The sequence below is a fragment of the Pipra filicauda genome, unplaced genomic scaffold (assembly GCF_003945595.2).
Source record: "Pipra filicauda isolate LSUMZ 115617 unplaced genomic scaffold, ASM394559v2 scaffold186_size1760508_pilon, whole genome shotgun sequence".
In the NCBI taxonomy this organism is placed as follows: Eukaryota; Metazoa; Chordata; class Aves; order Passeriformes; family Pipridae; genus Pipra; species Pipra filicauda.
The window spans coordinates 547,938-567,826 of NW_024104294.1; the positions used below are offsets into that span (position 1 = coordinate 547,938).

Sequence of the window (19,889 nt, forward strand, 5' to 3'; positions counted from 1 at the left end):
TGTTCAAAACTTCAGAAAAATTGCAGTAAACTTTCTAGCAATCAGGCCCGTGTGAGGCTGCACCTTAGCAATTGTTACAGAGCTACCCTAGTCCTTCTACAGTCTTGAAAAATACAGGCTAGACAAACTGCCCTGTGAGAGCGGGGGAAGGGGGCTCTGTGAGGGGAGGGGGACAGGGGGGTCTCTGTCAGGGGAGGGGATTGCCCTGTGCCGGGCACAGCTTCCCATTCCCAGTCTCCTTCCGCCAGTCGGGGAAAGGTGGAGAAGTCAGGAATGAAGGAGTGAACATCAGCCTTGGGAGGAACAAACCCACCACCACGTACTGTGACTACACGCAGACCTAACAGCATTAGAGAGAATCTGCAACTTCATTTAATCTGTTATGACATCTGCAAACATCTAAAAGATCTTCTTCCCCCTCAATCCTACATCTACTGAAGTCCTTGACTTCAGACTTCTTTCAAAATGCTTTCTGACTTCCAGAATTTTGCATTTTCTACAACATCAGCCTACTGCTGACAGACTTTTTTTCACAGCTAACCTTTCACAGTTTTATCCCCTCCCCTTAGAAGCAAACAATCAGTTCCCAGGAACTCACTACTATCAAGTCCATTTTCAGAGCGAGGAGTTTATCACTTAACACAAACTTTACTTGCAAAACTGTGGTATTCATTTTTTCAGTGCATGATTCCGAGGTTTCATTTGGTCAACAAGGATTTATTCTCTTTGGGACAGGCACAGAGCTGTTAATCCTCAAGTGCCCAAGGCCAGCCACTGTTGACGTTTTTCTTACTGATATACTATCTAAATCCACATGCCTTTTCTGCTTTGTAAAGAACAGCAGCTGAAAACTATCACTGACTCCTAGAACAAAATATCCTTTTTGCCTTTTACCACCACAGTCAAAAGTTACTGTTTAAAGTGACACTGATTTTGGCTGAGCAGCACCATGGGGTGCCTGAACCAAAAGTACCTGTCTAAAGTTAGGTACCAAAACCTTGCAGAACACCGAGACCAGGATTCTCTAAAGGCAGACCAGTGGCACTGGAACTCCGTTACTGTACCACTGGAAGGCTGTTCTTCCCATGCTTTCAACTTCATGTACCATTCACTTGGGCTAGTTTGACATAATCGAGTATTATGTAGATTGTATCATGTTGGCTTCCAAACCAACTAAATGTTGGAAAATATGTTGATGTCATTCCAGATTTATGGCTGTAAAGGTCAAACATGAAAAGTCGTATGTGCATGGTGCAGAGCTTAAAATGAGGATGGAGACTGGGGCTGCCTTCTTGCCTCTTCTGAGAGCACCATGTCCTGTGTAGATTCCTCCAAGGAACAACAATTTTGCTCTGTATTGTCTTCCCCTCTGACTACAAAGCCTAGAGATGTCATTGTTTTCATGTCAGTAAAGACATAACCATACTCTATTAAATAAGACATCAACTATGGCCCAGTGGAGCATTATTTTATGTCCCCAGACGCAGATTTTGAAACACTGAGATTTGAAACCAAAAGCTCCAAGAGTGAAGACCTTAAGCTGTCAACCTGACCTGGGCAGTAAGGGCCATGCTGCAGGCAGCCATCTCTAAGTGTCTGCACATGACGACTTAAGTGACCAAACAGGTATTCTGATCATGTCAGACACTTTCATCTCCACTGTAATTGCTTATTTGCCCTTGGGCAGTTCATTTGATTACCATTCTCACAAAAATATACCTCTCGATGCAGCCTAACATGTTGGTTCAAGTACTGCTCAAATCCTTCCGAATTTCCTTCCTGTAATCAAAGCATTTAAGTTTTCTGTCTTCACAGAAGGTAAGAGATTCTGGGCTTATAATGGGGAGCAGCACTTTTTGGAGCTGAGATAGGCATCTCTGTGCTTTACCACAGCCTCAGCTCTCAGCTGGGTAAACATTTGTGCTGCTAAGTCAGAAATCCCTGGACACCAACACTGGCCACCACTGCCCAACAAAATCCCATTACTTATGGACATCAGCTACTAAGTTACAACTTCTCAGGCTACGTTTTACATAACAAGACAGTTTAACAGCTGATTTTAATTACAAGTTTCTAAAGAAAAATAATAAAGAAAATCTTAGCAGCAAAAAGTCATGGATAAAACACTGATTGGAATTTGTTCAGTAATGGCACCAGCATTCATTTCTGTCAAAGCATGCATAGGGAGTCACCTCTGTCACCACGTGCTCAGTCCCCTACCCACAGAGAGATGAACATATTTTTACTCCAGTTGGACAATACGATTCAGGACTGAACCTAGGCTGTGAGACCCAGAAGCCTTGCTATGAACCTTGCAAGGTTAATTCAGAGCTGGTTAGACCCCCAAGGTTCTTTTTTAAACTAGAGGCATAGGGAACACAGAGTTAGATGCCTGGTTGCTTAGTTCAACAGGGAGCTCTTACTATGGGTTTAGAAAATATCTTATTCATGTTAGTTGAAAAACTCCCTTCAGAAAAGAGTTAAAAAAATCCCTGGGCAATAGTTGCCTTTGTCCCTAATAAAGCCAGTGAAATGAACTTCAAACAGAATTTCTAGAAAGAACTGATTAGGTCCAGAGAAAGTCCAGAGTGGGAGTAATGAGGCCCCAAACTGCAATTCTGCTCTCAAATATGCCCTGAACAAGTCAAACAAATAGAAACTTGAGGGCAGTGTAGAGGTAGGCTTATGTGATTTTTTTCCTGGGGTTAGAGAGAAATCGTGGTGGTAGTCAGCTAGTTAGAAGCAGCATGACTGGCTTCTCCACCTACTATTCTCCACAATCTCCAAGCCAGGTGGATGGCAGAGGGTTGTTATCACATGCAGATGATGCAAATGACAGGGCATAATGAAGTAGAGTTCCATTATTTTTATTCTTAAAGTTATTCAGGAACTCATGACGACTGTCTCAAAGTTATATCATGTCAGATTCAAGTTTGCCATTAAAACCTCCTCTCCTGGTTGGAAGTATTACTGTGAGGCAGAGGATAATCCAAACCATCACTCCAAATGTACCCTACACTGGACATAAAATCCATTTTCATGTCTTTGCACCCCCCAGATGCTCAGGAAGTGCTGGCCCCTGCAGTAAGGTGAGATGCAGTGACACCAGCACCAGTGCTAAAGCTAAAATGTCATTGGGGCTCGCACAGAAAGAGCCATAAACCAGCAGTGGGTATGAAAATTAAAACAGCCAATATCCATGCTACTAAAAGATTGCTTTCAGGTCAGAGTCCTTGTCCCACTTTTAAGGCCACACTGTACTGGAACTGATCAAAGGAAGCCTTTAGGGAGATTTGATAAGACAGGGAATAAGACACTCTTTCATGAGGTGACATATTCTGGTTAGGACAATGTTACTATTTCAAGGACTCATAACATTCAGATTTCTAATGCAGAAAGTTTAATGAGTGGGGCAGAGGCAGAGTACTTTATGGAGAGGTTTGTCTGTAGGAAAAGCTCTTTGGCAACAATTCCAGGAACAGAGAAATTCCCACAAGCTGCTGTCTCCCTCTCTGATGAGATCCCACAGCTGATCAGTGTGGAGCAAGTAAGTCTAGAGCTTTCTTCTCAAGTGGGTGACATCACAAGGTTAGTTATTTGAAATGGGGCCAGTTCTTCAGTCAAGAACTACTTCAAAACTGAGAAAAAACCCAAAGTACTTGTAGTCTTGGTGCAATTATTCCCTTGATTAACATATAAATGCTGTTCTTCTTAACCAATATTTTCAAGCAAGGTGTTGTTAGCATTAGTATGCTTTCACTGGTAGCACAAGTAATTAGATCATGCATACAGAAACAATAGCTACACAATGCACAATAGATTGTATAGCCTGAGACAAATATGCCATTACTGTCATATATTGCTACACTTTACAGTGGAAAATATAAATGCAGACCAAGCCTTGAAACTGTAAGCACAAAGTGTTGTATAGCCAGAGATAATATTCCTCTGTATTCCTTTAATACAGACTGATGACCAGCTTGCTTTCCTGCTTCCTGCTTCATTGGTCTGGTAGCAATCCTTCTTCCAGGAAATCACAGTATACAGTTCCTATACTAAAATTCCATTCACTGTGGCTGCCCTCTTGCATGTGTTTTTCCTGCAGTATTGTATCATCTATATAATTTTCTGGGTTTTCTGTTTTTTTCTTCTTTGTGGTAGATTCAGTTCTTTTGTGTAGGTCATTTTTTCGCAAATATCTTTAAAACCTTGCCTTGCAATCAGTTTGTCCTACAGGAGAGAACTCTAATTTGTTCTATTGACAGAGAAACCGAGCGCTACATGTTTCCACCCTTCTACAGAACTAGGTGGATGTCTAAGAACTGGGCACACCCCACCTCTTGGCTGCAAACTTGTTAGTTGTCATTGGCACTTACCCATCTCTGGAAAATCCAGGTGTTGTCAGCCTCTACCAAAAGCTCTTTTCCTGCAAACTCCCCAGACACAAACAGTCCAATACAGCTGAGAAAGTATCAGATGAAAACAAGAAATATGCATCTCTTTACTAGCATGGCATGGCACTGGGCAAGAGTTAAAGACGCATAGTTCTAGGATCAATTCCTTCCAGCAACAACCAGTTGTTATGCAAGCCATGACCTGGTATTTGAGTCATACTATGAATGGCAAATTGCAACACCTCCGTGGGCACGTGTTAAAAGCCCCCCAGACCACACTAACTCGAGTATTTTAGAATCCTGAACTGGTCAGGCAGCAGGACAGTTCCAAGCAGCCCTCATTAGTTCATGTGACAGGACTGCAATTCTCCCAGTTCAGTGCCAATGACTGACAAAGAAGGCAGGAAGATAGGCTGGAACAACAGAGGCTGCTGCAGGCTTGAACTGCAGTGTGCAGCAAGCAGGGAGGGTGAAGCTCAGAGTCTACCAGCCCACCTTGCTCCTCAGTATCCACCAGTTCCTCAGCTCTGTACTCAAGATCAAGTTAATGAATTTGTGAAACAAAAATCTGTTAATGGATTACACCAAAAAACTGCAGTTACAGCTGCAGAACTGACACTGCACCAGACCATCTGCTGGGATCTCTTGCTCAGGCTCCAAAACCTCATGCTTTTTACCTTTGAACTGCTTCAAGTCACCATCATATATTTAGTATGTGTTCCAAGGATTAACTGTGTGTGTATTGACTCTGAAGCTGGTACCTATTAAATTAATCCCTAAAAAATCCCCCTTAGCCCCTGATCACTAACACAGCCTTGCAGTGCATTTCGTCATGGGGAACATAACTGGGACTAGAGTTGCATCTCAGATGCTGGTTTTCTGCCTGCTGTGCCCTAAAGCATTTGTGCAGTCACTGGAGTGACATGGTTGGGCACTGCAGGAATACATATGCACTTGGAGAATTAACAAGCAATGCATGTGTTGAATGGAAAGAGATTAATCATAACCATATGAGTGCTGCTAATCTTCCATCCCAGTAGGAATTTCAATCTTCCTCTATTTCCTCTCTGGGACACACTCATGTTAGATGAATCCTAGAAATCTGAGCAGATCTGTTAAAAAGATACCTCAGGCCTCTCCTCAGTTTTTATAAGCCTGGCCTGCTTTACATGCTGCACTATTTTTGAGGCTATACTGATGCGGCAGTAATAGCAAATATGAGACTACATGCACTTCAGCACAACCTGTATCAGTCCCCTGGGAAAATCTGCACAATATCAGGCAGTTGTACTTTCATGGCTGTGATTTATTCCAGGTGGATAAAGCTACCAGATATAGCCAATCTCTGCTGTAGCTGCAATGCATAGAGAACCTTTGAATAATCTCTTCAAAAGGCACAGCTTGGAGGTATTGATCTGCTTCTGCACAGCTCTAGTTTTCAGGATGGCTGAGAGCAGCCAGAGCATGTGGCTCCAACCAAAATAAGCTGAGAGCTGTTGCTGTGTAATAGTTATGGAAGCCCTATGGAAGGAAGGAATAGAGACACACGGAGTTGCCAGCTTGACCCAGGTGCAAAGACCATTAGCCTGGTCTCCATACTATAAGAAGCCAACTAAAGTTTTGATCTACTTGCCTTCCTAATTTTAGCTTTTGGTCTTTCTCCGAATTGGAAAATAGTAAGGAACTGAAATGTTTTCCAAATTAAATCAAAGTTCTTCACATAATCCCAGTTCAAATGTCTTGGGCTTTAAGAACTAAAGGAAGTCTTGCAGAGTCTTGTGATACTTCACAGTTCTCCATATCTTAGAAGGTACAGCATGTGCTGCTTTCCAGAGGTGGCAGGAGTCATGGGTAGCCACTCCCTCCTATGCAGGTCAGGCAAGGCTTTATCAAAGAGTCCCAGTGAGTTCAGCAAAGACCTGCTTCCTGCTAGTCCCAGGGATTAGTATGGAGAGGTGTGTGCTGACCATGGAATGCTTCCAGGTACACCATGAACTGCGGGCTAAATGGAAGCATCTCTGCATGTCTATGGATAGATCTGGGACAAGCAGAGCCACCTGAAAATGGAAACATCTGTTCCTGCTCACATTTCAGAACGGCACGTTCATCATAGTGCCAAAACACAGTCCTAAACCTCTGAGCTGCACACTGAGCATGCAGTGGTCCCAGAACATCTGACACCTATAGACTCAGCTTTTGCAGTGTAAGAATTTTGTTAGTTTTGTCTTCGTGTACTGTCACTTCCATTTTACTCAGATCATAAGGCCTCATCATTGTGTTATTAACTCTGACTGCTGAAGCCCTGCAGATATTTGCATTTGTTGAATACCAAACACAAAGCAATAGACAAAATGACATTCCTGACCTGCAGTCTGCATTCACTGCCTTTCCAGTCATTTGCATTCTGGAGTTTTAAGTAGATTATTTTCAGTTTGGTAAAAGATTGTTAAGCTTGGCTGAACAGAAACAGTTTGGGTGATCATAAGAACTCATGTACTTACCCGTGTATATTCACACCAAGATCTTTTCAGATTCATGCATCTGAGGTATTTTGGATAGTAATTTTTCACATATGTCAAGGGTCAAGTGACATACCAAGTGGCCAAAAATCCAGGCTTGTCACATTGACTTTAAGAGAGGGATAAAATCTTGCCCAAGGCATCTGCAATTGCCAGAAAATAATGTTCACTGATGGATGTATAAAACTATAAACCTGGCTACTTAAAATTTTAACCTCCCCCCCAACACTTGGAAGCTTCTAAAGCTTTCCTCACACCTTGAATGGAGGCAATTATTACACTTAGAGGGCCAGAAACATTTATTATTGCTTCTGGGTGCTATAGAACTCCAACTATTTGCTCACTCTTTGATGGCAAGACAAAGTAAGAGATGATCTATGTTCACCCTGAACAACCTGCCCAGAAGAGCCCAAATGGTAGGATGTCCCAACAAACAGCAAGGGAGAATTGAAAAGGGACGCCCATAAGCATGTCTGTTCTTTGAGGTAAACAGTTCTACAGTAATGGTGTCTTAACATTTCCAAGAACAGAGTCCTTGCACTTGAAGAGCTCAGGAGAAACTCAGGGAAGAGGTTTGGAACAATAAAAACAAGCAAACAAAGAAACAAATTCATTTTTCAACCAACAAAACCCTTCATTTTTTGGCTTCCTGAAAGAGCTACAATATTTGCATTGTCATTCTGAGACCTTTTCATAGCAACTTTCCATGACAAAAAATGGAAAACCTGTGACAAAACTGACAGTGAGATAAAAGCAAAACAATTATCTCTTGAGAGGAGAACTGGATCTGGATGATCTCAGCAATGGAGAAAGTCAGAGACACAGAGCACTACACACTTGAATGAACTCACGTTCTCCAGGCTTTTGTCTGCACAGCCCAAAGAGCCCACACACCAATGCCAGTAAAAAAATAGGGGATGAGACTCTCTGGCTAAACACCCTGAATAGCAGGGTGTTTTTTTCTTAGGAAAAAAAACTAAAGATCTGGCAAATCTATGTTCTAAAATAGGCCAAGTCTAGAATATTCATTGCATTTTATTTTTGCCAAACACTTGAATGTTTTAGATCCCTTAAAGAGTTCAAGGCTTAAGTAAAAGAAATACAACCCTGTTATCTCATGAAGAATAGGGGTTTTTTTACAAAAATGGGCTAAATTTCTCACAGTGTGTGTATAAGACAATGAGCATATTTTGGCTTGCCTTTGTCTATGCACCAAGGCAATTCTAAGTACTTGCAAGTCCAAGCTTGCACACACCCATCTGTGAGCACTAAGCCTGCTTTGATCATTATTTCTGCTCCTGTCCACTGCACTGGGCCTGCCTTGCAGAAGTCACCTGCAAAAATCTCTTTCCAATCAGCAGTAAAAGCAGGGAAGATGGAGGTAAGGGAAAATGCTGCCCCCAAAAAGTGCAGTTCAGGCAAGAAATAGAAATATTTCAAACTGGGAAGATGTCACTGCATCCCAAGCTTTATGTTGTTTGTGTGTGCCTGGCATTAGTAATTGGACTGAAAGCCACCTTGATTGCCTATGATTTAGCAGTAAATCAAGGCAGGACACGAAGCTTTCTTCTGAGTCATTGAGGGTTAGCTACCAGCTTCATTGCCTGCCAGATGCTCCCTTGCCTCGCCACAAAACCAGTTCTTTCCAACACATTATGCTACAGGAAAAAGGTTCCAAGAAAACACCCATGAGCTTGCATAAGGCACCAAATTAGAAGAGGTGGTTTTCTCAGGCTCTCAGCTGTGGACCAAACCTTGCTGGACTATTCACTGACTTACAGAGTATCTCATTCCTCATGTCCTCTCAGTCCTTGCTGCTCAATCATGGGCTTCAAATCACACATATTAAAGCTCAGGTGAGTCACCAACATCGACAAAAACAAGATTAAGCCTGTTGTGTCCCATCTGCTTCACGCTCAGAAAACCAGTTGCACAACTCCAGGACAGTGGAAGCCATAGAGTATCATGGAAAGAAGCCAAATTCCTTTTTGCTGTGTTCTCCGTTTGCCATCTTTCTTTCATTGCAAATTAATGTTGACAGTACTTTATGACTTTTTTTCTCATCTGAGCTATTCTGTTTTTTAGGAAGAGCTCACCCCAACAATCTTTCCCACAAAAATGTTGACTTGACTTCCTAGGACAATTCATAGACCAGAAAAGTAGCATGCTGCTTCTTTTCTTCTCAGTATTATGTGTGCTATTAAAATAATAATAATACTTAAAACTCTTCTACCAACTATTGTGCAACTGAACCACTGTGCAACAGAATATAATGGCTTTCATATATTTGACCTAAGTCCTTCCAGATTAAATGAGTTCTAGATACTTCCACTTCAAACTGGGAAACTGATTTCTGAGTCAAGGTCATACGTCCACATAGAGAAACATCTGTGTCCTCTGCCTCATTAAATTAAATAACTTCCAATCCCTAATGATATGACCCCTTCCTCAAGTAAACACATCCATTTGAGCTCTGGACAACCCTTTCCTTGCCCTAAATCTGCTATTTTGTTTGAAATCTTCAAGCAACTGTATCTCCACTTAGATGCTGTCTCCAAGTAAGCAACTCAATACACCTATTTTCTAATGAAGGCGACATTAGAGGAGCACATTTCTAAACTCTGATCATTTTTATGTCAGCAGCCACAGCACAGCTTTTTATACAGCTTTTTATTCTGCTACCAGTAGTTCAAATCACACATGAAATGGATTTGCTTCCATTTTAACTCCATGAAAGCCTTATTTTTAGTAATAGCATTTATGCTCCTACTTCCAGGGATCCCAGGTTTTGTTCGTAATATCCACTTGAACAACAACTAGGAAAATGAGGATTGAAGAACAACCAAAATTTCTGCCCAACCTTTTCTATATGACATAAGCCTACATGGCACATCTCATCTTTGAGCTGCTGCTGAAGCCCATGCCTTCCATTTCCTGCAAATCAATGGAAGGGATATGAGGATATCAGATATGGTTTCAGGAAACATGAACTTTCCTATAGGTTCCACTGATAATTAGCATTATCTCAGGAGAATTTGCTTGCTTAGGGAGTCATAAACATCCATGAAAGCAAAGTTTCCATATGAATCCTAACTTTGGTAAACCATAAATGTCTGTGGTGCGTTTGAATTAATATCTAATTTAATTTTGTGAGGAAAGGATATGTAGAAACTCTGACCATCTACCAAAGTTTTGAAACAGGAGCATTAAAGGCAGGCTTTTAAATCTTTACTAAGTGGTTGATCATCTCAACTGTCATTTCACTGTTTACTTTTAGGACCCCTGTTTCCAGATGGGGGTCAGGACTCATGAAATGTTTAGGATTTTACATATGATGTGCAGCTGTCATCAGAAGCAGTGTCCTACTCCACTCTCGAGATGTCAGAAATGCAAATATTCCTTTTGAGCTCAAGGGATTCCCAAGGGTGTTAGTAAGATCTGAACCTGCTGATAAGTCAGCACCTTCCAGAGCAGGTAAAGGAAGTGAACCGAAGCTGTTCAGTTACTGAAACACTGAGTCCCCCACCTTCCCAAACACTTGCTGTACCTTTCCAACAGGAAAGGGTCATCAGCTCCCATGTTAAAAGCAAACAGAAATTGCTTCATTATGTGAAAAAAACCCCACACTTTTAAGACTGTTTATACGTTGGCAACTCACTTCTGTAACTGGTTTCACATACACACAAGCTTGTTTTACTACTTATTTTCCCAGGGAGCAGCAGAAACATTTAAAATCCAGGATGTTTGAAGAATGGTGTCCTCTCAGACAGGAACTATATGAAACCAGTTTTACCATTCTGTCTTTTCAAAGGTGTGGGGTGTTGTCTGATGTTCTTGTGAGGAGAACACAGGGAAGGGGATACATTTATGCATCTGCAGCAAGAAATTCCAGAGTTTAGTAGAATATTTCACATGTATTAAACAACCAGAGAAAATTGCTGTTTAAATTCCATTCAAATGAAGAGACTGCATAGTAATCACTTTAAATTTCTGCTTGCTAGAAAAGGCCAGAAGCAGGCAATCAGACCACTGACAGCATTGGCTGGCAACCTTTCCTCTTAACCTTACCTGGAATTCAGTGAATAGGTGTATTTTTCATTTTTAGTTGTGTTCTAAATTGGGCTTCTTCTCAACTTAAGCCTCCCCCCAAGCCTCCCACACAGAACCACACTCAAGTACAGATGCAGCCCTTTGACCTCCTCCTCCCCAGACAGAGCAGTTTGCCTTATGAGTCAGTTTTAGCTACAGAGAAAACATTTGCAACAAGTGATGTGTGAACTCCTCCATGGCAGGCTTGGGAAGGAAGGGAACCTGCTAGAAAGGAGATTTCCTGGCCAGATGTTTTTATGGTCCCACTTGCATCACCACATTTATTTTCTTTGCCATAAAATACATAAGATGTTCTTGTAAGTATCCTTTAGAGCTAGGAAGCTATAAAGTTTACATGCCACACTTTTGGCAGCAGAGAGACAAAAGCCAGATTATAGAAAGCAGGAATGATACACATATGGAAACTGAGGTACTTTATGGATTTGGGAAGAATGGAGATGTAGTAAATAAGAAAGAGAAGAAGCAAAATGGGAGACACTAGACCAAGCTTTTAAGTAGAGCAATTATGTGAAAAGCCAGAGCAGAGACAAGCCCTATCATAGCTGTTGCACCTCCCTTCAACATTTCCCCGAGGATAATTGTGCCTCCCTGAATTTCCATAATGGAACAGCAAACACAAAGAATGCAGAGCACTCACATCCTATGACAATGGAGGCACACATTACATTGAGAGGTGTGAGGGCTCTGGGAGCATTATTAACCTTCATAAAACAAGTCTACATAATACCAGGAAAATTAATTAAATTAACTAGTAAAACTAGCATCAAACAGGGCTCAGGTGCAAGGTCTGACACACTGTCTTATCCAGGATCAACTCCTTTTAATACAAAAAAAGGATTCAATTCTGCAAACTCATAGTTTGACAGATTCAAACAATAGTTAGTTCCCCATAGCTCATAATCATGAAAAAAATAATCCACTGCTGCTTTGAGTTTTTGAGCTGTACTTACTGTACATATGTGAGAGACAATCCTAGGAAGGGCTGAACACTTTAGGTTGCATTGTCTTCAAATGAATCATTAAATTCTGTTACACTGTATATGATATTGAGTGTACTGTCATATAATTAAAAATCTATCATAATTCAGTATACATAAGAGACGTGAGTGAACTTATAATTGTGTATTTGGTATTGCAGAGCTTGATGGAATGATTATGCCATAAAATTAGCTTTCCATTGAAGGATGTTCTGAAATTTCAGAAGCTGAAATGGCAACTTTTAAAGTGGGCACCTGCTATGGATCACGTTGAAATAGATTTTTTTTGGAACATTTTCTTGTGTTGCTCAAATATTCCCATTTAAAGAAGCTAGAATTTTAAGCTGGTAGAGCAGCACAGATGATTAGTTCCAATCCCCGCAGAGACAAAGAGCCCTTCTGACTATACCATGAATGAAAGCACGTTCCCCACTAAAACAGAGGCAACTGTCACCTCAACGTGGCACCGTGTCTTCTCAGGAGTACTCTCTTCTGTTTCTCCAGCAGTCCTTCTTACAGCACTTCCTTGGCACTCCTGGGCAGAGATACAGGAAGGAAGGAAAAAAAATCAATTTGACCTTTAGGGAGCAAGGAGGTATCAGCACTATTGCTTTCAGTCCACCTGCCCATGGGGAAAGAAGCTTTCTCGAGTTAAGTGAAAACTATTCATAGAAAATAGAGCTAAAGGAACATCACTCTGGTTGCAATATCAGGCTCTCAAATATTAAAAATCACCAAAATTAAGGTGACCTGTGTGACATGATGTATTTGAGTGCAGTCTTTAATTATATAACATAAATGGATTTTCACAAGTTCCATGTTTCACTCACACAGGAGTGGACGAAACTCGCTCAAGACTTGGTTTATTGTTATAATTGTTCAGGCTACAAAGAAGAGGGAAGAAGCAACTGCTTTAGGCACCAAAATGCTCTATATCCCCGTGTCCATGGAGAACTGAGGGCGCACTGGTAGGGAATTGCACAGCCCATGTTCCCCTGCCAGCAGCCAACCACTGCATAGGCTGTGCCTTCATGTGGGTACCACTATGGATTCCCAGGAGGAAAGAAGTTTCTGCTGTTTATAGCTCTGGCAACTCACAGGAACTCAATTCCTCGCTTCTTCTGCATGGCTTGGAGGTTAACTGCTCCTTCTTTTATCTTCTCATCCCTCCACTCTTCCCATGTCCCTATAGTCATCTGTACATAATGTTCCATCCCGCTCTCTCCCATGTTTGTCCTGATCATCAGACACAGCCACATAAACCAAAAGGGATCATGTGTATGAAAACATGAAGTTTCCATTGGAAACCTCCAAAGAAGGCAAAAAGCACCACAATGTCTTCAGCTCTGAGAGTTCATACCCCCTCTCAGTTCAATGCAAAATCTCAATTAAAACTTTGGAAATAACAACAAACAGTCAGCTTTAACATGAGTAATATCTTTGGAGGAGAGGAACTGTCATAACTAATATTTTGCTATCTTTGTGACAGATGAGTACAGTGGTGGAGTTTCTTGTTTATAACATGAGATATGAACATACTTAAATAATATTTCAATTGCAAGCATCATCCGAAGCTCCAGCTTCTCTGAAGTCCAATTTATTTCCACAGAAAGAACTGCTGTTAGTGCAGTAGAGACCTCACGGACTTCAGCTGAATTCAGCCTCAACATGAGACAGAGGAGCAAATCTCTCTTCCCAGAGAAAGTAACAATATATATGAAAGGGAAAGCAAATGAAAGAAACTGCAAAAGGGAAAGTATGAAAAGCAAAAACCACAATTAGACTGAGATTAGTCATTAGGGGGTGGTCAGAGCTACCACTTGTCTCTGTTTGAAAAACACTGAATCTTTTGTCTCAGTCTTCAGTGATTATCTGAAACTTGTAACAGTAAAAGCACACACCATGGTCACAGGGAGTGTGGGATATGCTAGCACAGATGGATCCCAAGTCTGATAGCTGGGTAGCTCCTTCTTTTATCACAAGAAAAGGCAAAATAAGTACTTAGAAAAGTGGTTTTGCTCCATTCCCTGTATTCTCCACATACGACTACACCAGGTAGCAGCTGTCACTTATTTTCACTTGTGATCCTACAATAGTTTTTCGTCATAAGCTTTTTACGTCTCACCAAAGCGGCTCCACACCTTTCATAAAGGGAGGAGATGCAGTGCTGAGCTCTCTGTAAAAAGCTGTTGAGTTCCTCTGTTCTTGCCACCTTAGGCTGCAGAAAACATGCCACATCTGCAACAAATGGAGCTTAGGGACAAACTGATTGCAAACACGTCGTTCAGATGCATTATTGGGTATTTAAAGTTTAGTCTTTTGCTAATTCAAGAACACAAATAACTAATTGTATTGTGTCTAGCTCAGATTCTGTCTGAGGATGGATCTTCTGGGGAACTGGGAAAGAACACAGCCTTTGCTTTTATTGTGGAGAGCATTCCCTAAGCATAACGCCATTGGAGATGGCTGAAGGGGATTGCATCTGCTTAGGGAGGAAATTACAACCGTAGTAATTAGCATCAAATTAGCTGCTGTCTCATCTCGAGCCAGGCAAGCCCATCACATTCCTTTTCCCAGCTGCCCTCTGGTGGAAGAAGGTTCTGCAGAACAGCTCCAGGCAGGAAAACCTCAGTGCCGTGCACAGGCCAGGTGAGGGCCTCAGGTGGCTTCCACATCCCTGCTTCATTTCACCGGAAAGTGGCTGTGGAGGGTTCGCTTGTGACTTAAGCCAGGAGGGACCAAATCAGGATGATCAAACTCTGAGCAGATGCTCCCTTCCCAGGGGCAGGAGAACTTTGTGAGGCAAAGCTAGAGTGGTGCTGCCAGAGGTGCTGGGCTCCTGGAGAAACTGCTGGGGCTGAGACCTGGACCAGTTTGGGTGCCTGTGGCTTTGCAGCAGCAGGAGTAGAGGCTTGGGCCAGAGTTTTATCGAGGGAATGACATCTGTGTCTGTCAAAATTATCCCACATCCAGTCTTCCTCCTGCTTAGCCAAGTCACAGGCTGTTGGAAGAATATAGTATGTCTATAAAGGTAGATATACCTTTTATCTTAGAAATAGGGGGTTACATTGTACATGTTTATTTGGGGGACATAAGAATTGCCAGAATAAAGAAGCAGGGGAGTGGTTAGTTTTGGAGAGGAAGGGCCTGGTTTCCACTGGTGTCATCAGTCACTAGCAGTGCCACAGCTCCTATCCTGTGTCCTCACGGTGCCCTGTCCCCCTGCACCACCACAAAGCCCTGAACAGTGCTGGGAACTGGTGTCCTATACCCACTTACACAACTACACTAAAAAGACAAACGTAGCACTGCATCTCCTCCCTTTTTGAATGGTATGGAGCCACTTCAGCATCGAGACATAAAAAGCCTACTGTGAAGAAGTATTGAGGATCACCAGTAAAAAAGTAACACATCCCCATGTGTTCACACAGTCCTGTACAACCTTACAGTGGGAGCCACATGAAGCCAAGAGGTCAGACAGGGCTTGGGGAGTGGGAGAGGTATGGGCTGCAGTACCCTCCGTATTCTTGGCCACTCTTCAGTCACTTCCCACCACACACATTAATGTGCATGATTAGTGCTCTTGCAGCCTTTGCATGCAGATAATGAGTTCAAAACCCTGCATTAGAACATCATCTCTTCCATGACTCCCTCAATCACACACACCCCCTTGAGTTACCTGACTGCCTTTCCTGCCCAGACAGAGCTAATAACACTCACCCAGAACTGCTTCCCCTTGGCAGGAACCACTTGTGTCACACGTCCTGGATCAGTAGGGACACTCTCTGCACTTGGCCTAATTAGATGTAACAGAGGAGGAGACAAAATCCAATCCATGTGTTTGGGTCCTCCTCTTAGTGGAACATGACCAGTTCCACACTGACCTGCTGACCCCCCACCCAACAGCACTGGTCCTGAACAGCCTCTGGAGCTTTAACAATTCCCTGGGTGCTTCCACACTCCCCTCCCCAAACACGTGAAGTCTGGCTGGGGCTGTGGGTAGGGCTTTGTTTTCTTGCCCAGATGGTTTACAGGGCTGCCTTTCTTTGCTCCCTTGCATTTGCACGCACTGGGCATCCCTGGGTGTGCGAGTGGCGTGGGAGTTTCAATGAGAGAGATTTACTGTAGAGATAAAAAGAATCCTGTTTGACATCACAGACTTGATGATGATTTTCAGCAGTATTTCCTCATGATTTAAGTTGTACTGGAACACTTTTCATAGAGAATGGATTTTCATTCCATTACTTTCATAAAGGATTTCAATAAATCTCTTGAAATTTAAAACACATATGGAAGTGTTATCAGTGAAAAAGTAAATCCTATACTTGTCTACCATGCCTTCTACCTGACTAGAGGTGGCATGAGGATGTTCAGATTTTGTCAGGTAGCTTTACAACTACACTATGAAATGATAAAGGCACTTAATGGTTTCTTTATTTCAGTTTTTCATGCTGGCATTATATGGAAGTTTCATGTAAGCTGTGCCTACGCATTGACACAACATTGTTCAAATGTACACATGTAATTCTGTAACATATCAACAAAATTCCCAGATACATGAAGCCTTTAGACCACAAACGTGGCAAGAGCACTGAGAAAGGAAAGCATATTTTTCACCACATGTTTTCAGCAGAATCAAGGGCCATGACTCAGTTTCCCTTCAGTCTTTTGGAACACAAAAGACCCTGGTTTGCAAGTTGAGCAATAAAACAGACTCAAGTCCCACACCACCACAATGAGCCCTTCATTAGTTGGCACTTCCCATCAGACTGTTAAAGGGGACACAGGTTTACCAAACAGCTAATCCTTGATAATGAAAGGTTTCCAACAAAGCTGCCTTTCCAGGGAGTCTGGGCACTTTCACATTAGCAACAAGTGAATAGACAAAATGGTTCAGGAAATGTGCCAAACAGTAGCTCATGAGTTGAAACACAAAGACCTGCAGTCTTCAGGGAGCTAAAGAAAGAATACAGTAGTGTTTTGAGTTGTTTCTTGTCACCATAATTACTTTCTTCTTCACTTTATTTCATATTATTTAATGAACAGTCTTCAAACTATAGAATATATATACACCTGTCCCTTAAATTTCATTTGCAAATACAAATCAGTCTCTGCAGTGGCATATCCCACTCTCCATGTGAGTCAGGTTGCCTCTCTTTGCTGTGGGCCTCTTCTGGACATGTGCCACTTTTCTTACCAGCAGTCCTATGCAACTGTAACACCATCGACAGCCACCCCTTCATTTCCTCAGGGTTTTGTTTAGTTTGATATTTAACAAGCCAACAATTGGATCTTTTCCTTCAGGGGTCTATTTTAAGAAGGCTTTGTTTAATCAAATGCAATTAGGCATTTAAGATCCAAGATAAGTATTTTTCCTTTAGAATAGTAAAGGCAATGCATATTATTTGGATTTAGACAAAGAATGTGAGGATTAACACAAAAACATTAAATATAAGGTTATGGAAACAGCTTTTCTTTTTGACAGAAGGACACAGCAAAACAAATTCAGGGTGGCTGAAGAACCAGTTCACAAGGACAGAGAAGCTGTAGGGTGGACAGGTTTGGGTATGGAAGTACAAGGTGTATATAACCCTGAGCACAGTGGAGCCCTGGAAGGGACTGTGTCACCTTTGTTCATCTTCCCTGCAAGTGGTGAGGGGAGCAGGAGGACAGCACAGCTGGTGTGTGCTGTACCTTCCCATAAAAGAGAGCAACACACTTCAGCGTGCAGAAAGCAGTTCTGACCACTCCTGACTTACCCATCTATCCTTTTATTTTTTCTCTCCAAGGGAATATGAAGTACTGTAAATTCACTGGGAGCACCTGTGCCTCAGTTTTGTGTACCTGATGGGGCAGAGAAAGGGAGCTTGTTGGGAAAAAGATAAGTGGTGTAACTCAGCACTGAAAACCCTCAAGACAGAACTAGGCTGACACCTGACGGTTCAAGTCTGAGGACGGGGACACTACTGCTCAGGCTAGTTTGCTCACAGGCTACTCTCCTTCCTATGGCAGTCACTTTGAAGAAGGAGCTTTTATGTCGACACTCTAATGCTGCTTCTAATCACTTTACATTCCAGCAGAATTAGCCAGATCACAAGTTCAGCTCCGAAGGTCCCCGGCCGTGCTGCCGAAGGGCTTCCCTCCGCCTGGGTGCCGACGGCCAGCAGAGGGCAAGCTGCCCCTGCTCCATTTCCTTCAAAAACAACTGAAGAAATAACGGTTTTGGACTGAGCTGGGGCTGGGGGGAAGGCAGTAACCCGCCAGAGTTGGAAAAGAAAGATGAACCACACATAAGTGCCCCTCCAAATCAGGCTCCTGGAATAACCCTATTTCAACCCACATAGTCCATTAGCTTTCTAAGACAACATTCTTGTGAAATAAAGGTTGCAAACCTCATTTTTTATTTCCTAAACTAAGTCACTAAGTCTTGCAGCGAATGGGTACCAATGAGATCTACTTGAAGCTGTAAGTACTGAAAGTCTGCAATCTCTGCAGGATGCACAAGAGGGTTTTGTGCTGAGTGACCAACCGTAACATGGTGCTGGTGAGGATGTGAGGCTTTGCCAGGAAGCACAGCCACTTTGCCAAGAAAGCTCCAGCTTGTGGGGCAGGTCACTTAGGTGACAGTCTGCTTTTGTAGCAATTCGTTGACTTCTGGGCTGAACAGGACCCATCATCTTGCTGGACATTTCCTACTGTCCCGGCACAGCCTGAGCTTGCTGCTCACTCCCCACAGTGAGAGGGGACTGCCCTGTCTGGGCAACAGAGAACAGCCAGGACAGTGCACTCAGTGGCATCCAACCTGCTGCTTTGGAGATGCTCACCCTGAGCATTCCAACTGTTTCCTACTGTGTCCATCAGTGAGAGGGTCAACCTTACCAGCAACCACAGAGGCATGTCTGCTTCCTCTCCAGGCTATCCATCTTTTTCCCAGAGCCTTATCAACTCCTCAGGTGAGCCTCACAACCCTTTCTCTGTGAGCTCTTTCTGTAAAGTGCTTGGGACTCATGTTGGAAACACCTTTCAACTCCACATCCCCGTATCCCTTTGTTCCCATCCATGAGGGCACAGTAGCATTTGCAAACAAAGAGCTGGAATGTCTCCATGACAGAGATGTACAAAATTGCATTAGTGCTTTGACAGAGGATAAATTGGGTAGCTCAGCCTGGTTGAGAACAACCCACATTCCAACAAAGATGAGTATACCCTTGCCTTAAAAGTACAAGGCAAATAAATGAAACTTGGGTCTCAATTCTTGTCTACTTATGGAGGGACCATATAAATCACTCTGAAGATGTAAGGACTATGTCTGAGCAAAGAATGTAAAATAAGGCTTACCATCAGAGCAGTGTGATTTCTACAGCTCTTAAAGCTATCTGAAGTTGAACATTTGCCATATTGGAGTCCTCTCTTCTTTGTTTATTTGTTACAGTAAACTAATTGAACCAAAGAAGTTATATCATTTTCTTTCTTGGACTAAATGAATAGATACTCTTCATTTGCATTTGGCAGGCTGACACAGACCATTCACCAGTTTTGACAGATATTGCATATAATGGTCTCGTTTTTGTTCAGCTCCACTGTCTAAATATTGAAAGAGTCTTTACACATTACACTCTGTTACTGAAAGACAAAAGCTAAACTGTAACTGAGGTTTCACATCTATGCAGCACCTCTGTGTTCTGCTAAACAATAGTTCATTCCACAAGAGGCAGAACTGATGAAGCCTGGCTTCCTATGGACTTTTGTCCCCTAATATACTCTTTCTCACTGGATTCACTGTTCCCACCCATAAATGCTGACTGGCCAGTTGGGGCTTGTTCCCTCAGTAAGAGCACCTTGTTTACTTAACTGCCAGTTCTTATGAAACTTGAAGGAAGCTTTGATAC

At 42.4% G+C, this 19,889-nt stretch overlaps 1 protein-coding gene across 1 annotated transcript in view; it reads right to left on the reverse strand.

Moving 5' to 3' along the window:
• The window catches only part of ARHGEF4 (Rho guanine nucleotide exchange factor 4), a 206,186-nt gene that overhangs the window by 178,857 nt on the left and 7,440 nt on the right, over nt 1-19,889 (reverse strand). Inside the window, exon 2 of the mRNA XM_039380134.1 lies at nt 12,455-12,535. The gene's annotated coding sequence lies outside the window, so the exon portion shown is untranslated. The remainder of the gene's footprint in view (nt 1-12,454; nt 12,536-19,889) is intronic.